A 5,054-nucleotide genomic window follows, 5' to 3' on the forward strand; every position below is an offset into this window, starting at 1 on the left:
ACCCATTTATCTACCATTTTGGAGACAAAGAGAAGACATAACTAAGAGGAAGAAATAAAGAAGTACTTAGGAATAGAAGAGGAGAGATAGTTGCTCTCTAATATTCTGCCTGAGTTCATAAGCTCAGGCAGAATACTCTACATCAGTGCGCTTATCTACAAAATGGGAGGATGGGAAGACCTGCTGTTTGACAAGCCATAGGGTAATTTAACATCAATATATAGCCAAGGAGCAAAGAACCTAAATTTCTGCTGAATCCCTGGATGCTAGTCGGGGGGGTGGGGGGGGTGGGGTGGGGACGGGCATTGTGTGCACATATGGATCTCATTCACTACACTTCCTTCTTTGTCAAAAATAGAAGCAAAATTTGCCTTAAACATAGCTGTTTTTGGGTATTCTCTGCTGTGAATAAGGAAGTTTTTAAGAGTCCTGTGAGGACAATGCAACATGTGACATGTTCATCTTAACTTCCCAATATGAGGAGACACAATGCATAATGTAGGCATTTCCCTCTCTCTATATGTGTGTGTGTATGAATAGGCGTATACACATATTACTTATATACATTATATGTCTATATTATATATACACACACATATACACATATGTACACATACTTAGACATGCAAACTATTGTGCTTAAAATATTTTTGTTCATGACACACTCTTACTGTTGACTTGCACAGGCCTTCTTTTCTTTAAGTGATATATTAAACTACAAAAAACCTTCCCCCTCATGGAAATTAGAACATTGACAATTACTTACATATACTTCATTGGTATTACCTCATCCCTTCTCTATTCCCCCCTGAAAATAACCATATCCTAGATTTTGTGTCCATCATCAGCTTGCTTTCCATTTATATCATTTTATCATGTCAAAAAAATTATATTCTCATTTTAGTCATTTTTAACTATAAGAATGCTGTATGTAATAAAATATCCTGGGACTTACTGTTTTTATCTAAAATGATTGCTAAAATCAATCCATTTGGTTGTATGTAGCTATACGTCAATTTTTTTGACACTTACATTGTAATACACCACACTTTATTTATCCATTCTTCTGTCAATGGGCATTTGAATTATTTCCACATTATACAATCTGAAATGTATATTAACCAGTACTAATTCAAAGAGCACCCAATGCTTTTCTTTAAACACTTTACCACTCGGACACAGTCATGAAACCAGTCAAAGGGGAAGGAATAAGGGTTGAATGCATTTTAGTAAGGCCTGCTTTTTGGGGTGGGGGAGTTCCCTTTAGTAAGGACTGGTGCTTGCCTGTTAACGCCAGTGGATGCATTTTTATAAAGATTTTATTTATCATTTCCTGAGCCAGCCATTTCCAATCAACAATAGCTTTGCTACTTTAAACTGTGCTTCAGTTTCTTTCTCTTTGAAAATAACCAGGCTGATCTTAAAAAACCTGTAAGATTCCCCTCACCCCCTGAGATTCTAAGCCCTGAAGGAGAGAGAGGGACCTATCTACAGTAGGACCACCTCACATTTGGTGTGGAATTATGAAGCACATGATACTCTATATTTTATATACAGTATTTTATTTAATGTTTGCAATGACCTGATGAAGTAGTTACTATTATCTTCATTTTAGAGATAAAGAAACTGAGGCAGAGATTAAAGAAAAGACCACACACACATCTAAGGTTTTAAAAAGCTAGCTAGTGAGTCATGGAATGAAGATGGAAATCCATCCAGCCTAAAGCAAAAACCCACCCTGTTGGCCAAGCACTCTGGATCTCAGCCAGCTGAGCCATCTTTTGAATTCCCTAGAGTTCTAAGAGCAATCATTGTCAAATTCAAGCACGAAACTTGCATCTCAAGCTAGAAGACCTTCCTCCCACAAACCAAACAATGAAATTGTTTTTGGAATAGAAGATTTTTCTTCTAGGAATAGGTTTTTTCATCAGTACCTGGTTAAAAAAAATCACTTATGCATTTTTTTGGTTCGTTATCATGACCATTCACTCATAAGTGAACAGAGCAGACTTGAAGTTGCTAAGACTGAAGATGTCACAATGAATTCTGATGGAGAACTTTTGTGTCACCAGCATTCCAAACTGTGATATGTTAGCATATTCTTATAATGTTTTATATACTTCTTTTTAAAAGATTTATCTATTTGAGAAGGTGAGTGAATGAGAGAGAGAGAGAGAGAGAGAGAGAGAGATGGGGGGGCAGAGGGAGAGAGAGAATTGCAAACAGACTTTCCACCAAGTGGGGAGCCCGACATGGAGCTCAATCCCATGACCCTGGGATCATGACCTGAGCCAAAATCATGACCTGAGACGCTTAGCCAACTGAGCCACCCAAGCACTCCTATCCTTACTTCTTAGACATTTCCCCGCAGTGTGACTGCAGCACCATGGAAAATTCAATTCAGAATGTAGAAATTAGTGCAATATTTGAATATTTTTGCCAATATGCAAAGCTGCAGAATTTTCAGTTTATTAAATATTATCAGTGTATGAAAGCTTCAGTTCATTAGGAGGCTGAAAGAATACAGTGTTGCCAACTTATAATCATCAGCCAGTGAACATTCATCTTGTGTCGTGTGCAGAATACTGAATGAGGCAGTTGGGGCATGATAAAATAAGTAGAAGACTGCATCAAATGATTTTATAATTTAATTGAGAAAATTATCTAAACTTAAGAGCAGCATATTAAATATCAAATACAAATTTAAATGGTATGAATTAAATTGGTGTATACTTAGGGAACACAGAGTAAGAGAGGATTTACAGATTAATCAGAGACCAGTTTTAAGGAAATTACATGTGCTCTAAAAGTCGTAACTCCTCTTGAATACTACTGTGTGCAAGCCTCTATGCTTTAGCACTGCCCAAGCAGTATCTCATTTGATCTTCACAACCACCTTTTAACAAAGCATTGGTTTTGCTCCCATTTAAAAAATAAAGATGAGGAAACCAAGGACTAGAAAGCCAAGACAATATACTTAACGTCACTCAGCTAACTGGGTCAGGATTTAAGCCCAAGTCGGTCTGACACTGAAGTTGATGTGCTAATCATTATGTGTACTCTATTTAAAGAAACTGCACAAAGGTGGATGTTGGCTCTGGAGAGATGGACAAAGGGAGATGAGCACATTCTTAGAGAACAGCACAGGCACAAAGGGAGGTATCATGTGGAAGGCTGGAGATAGATCAGCTTTTTTTTTTTTAACCTTTGAACTAACTTTAAACTTACAAACAAGTTACAAAAACAGTAAGAAGAGTTCTCTTGTATGCCTTAACTTCCTTTCCCTGGTTGTTAACATCTTACACAACGATGTTCAAGAACAAGAAATTAACATTGGCACAATATTACTAACGAGACTTTAGATCTTATTTAATATTCCAATTTTCCCATTAGTGTTCTTTTTCTGTTCCAGGACCCTATCCAGGATCCCATATTGCACTTAGCTGCCATTTCTCCTTAGACTCCTCTTGTCCATCACAGTCCTCTGGTCTTTCCTGGTCTTTCATGGTTTTGACACTTTTGAAAACTACCGATCTGTTATTTTTGTAGACTATCTCCCAATTTGCATTTGTTCAGTATTTTCTCATAATGGAATGAGGCTATACAGTTTTGGCTAGAATATCACAACAATGATGTTTCTGTCCTTAGTGCACCATATCTCGAGGTTCAAGATATCAATGTATCTTATTACTGGTGTCTGCTAGGTTTACCCACTATAAAATTACTATCTTTTCCTTTGTAGTTGATAAGTATTTAGGGGTGGGGGAGATTGCTTGAGACTGGGCAATTCTTATTTTTCCTCAAATAATTGCTCCCTAATTTTAGTATCCATTGGTAGATCTTGTCTGACATTATTAGTGCAGTATTTGCCTAATGATGGTTCTCTATTTCTCTCTTTTCTTCTACATTTGTTGATTGGAATACCATTGTGAGAAAGAGCTGTCTCTTCTCCTTTACTTATTTATTTATGTATATATGCATGGATTATGGATATTGGTTTATTCCATGGGTTAAATCCAATATTATTATTATTATTATTAATTTTGTGGCTTGAATTATTCCACCTTTGACCACTGGGAGGTCCCTCAGGTTGGATCCTGTATTCTTTTGACAAGGTTCATTTATTTAAATCATTTCCTTGCTTTCTGGCATAACACGCTATCCTAGGTTCATCTTGTGTATTTCTTGCCCTAGCCCTGGAATCAAATACTTCTTCAAGAAGATATGATTCCTGAGAACGGTGACGGCCGCGGAGGCTCTGGCAGCTCAGGACTGAGTACAAGTAACAAAATCACCATGATTCTTCAGAGGCTCTTCAGGTTTTCCTCTCTCATTCGGTCTGCAGTCTCAGTTCATTTGAGGAGGAACATTGGTGTTACAGCAGTGGCATTTAATAAGGAACTTGATCCTGTACAGAAACTCTTCGTGGACAAGATTAGAGAATACAGAACTAAGCGACAGGCATCTGGAGGACCCATTGATACTGGCCCAGAGTACCAGCAAGACCTAGAGAGGGAGCTTTTTAAGCTTAAGCAAATGTATGGTAAAGCAGACATGACTAGGTTCCCGGACTTCAAATTTGAAGATCCTAAATTTGAAGTCATCAAAAAACCCCAGTCCTGAAGAAAGAATGTAAAATTTATTTGGTAATTTGTCCTAGATTAGTTGTACAACTGTATCAGAATAAACATACATTTCTCAGCTGTCAAGTGTTCTTTTAATTCTGATTCCAAATAAATTATTTGGTGATGTTGGGTGTGCAAAAAAAGAAGATATGATTCCTTCTATTGAAGAACAGCGATTAGAGACCAAGATTTAGGTGCTAGGTATGCTCAGATTAGATTTTATTACCACCTTCAGATTTTTCTTTCTCATTTATGAGAACTAATCTTGGTGATATGGGAATGAAGAGAACCACTGGGTAAGCCTTTAAAGTATTTTACATGCCAACCTAAAGAGTTGGGATTTGATATCATTGATATTAGAGAGAAATTTTGTAAAGCTAAGCAGGGGAGTAAGTGATGGAATTGTGTTACAGGATAATTCTCATACCC

At 37.1% G+C, this 5,054-nt stretch overlaps 1 pseudogene; it reads left to right on the forward strand.

Annotated features, from left to right (window-relative positions):
• Window positions 1–4,209: 4,209 nt before the first annotated feature.
• Window positions 4,210–4,754, forward strand: LOC118530485 (ATP synthase peripheral stalk subunit F6, mitochondrial pseudogene; annotated as a pseudogene).
• The last annotated feature ends 300 nt before the right edge of the window (window positions 4,755–5,054 follow it).

This window comes from Halichoerus grypus, chromosome 7 (assembly GCF_964656455.1).
Source record: "Halichoerus grypus chromosome 7, mHalGry1.hap1.1, whole genome shotgun sequence".
In the NCBI taxonomy this organism is placed as follows: domain Eukaryota; kingdom Metazoa; phylum Chordata; class Mammalia; order Carnivora; family Phocidae; genus Halichoerus; species Halichoerus grypus.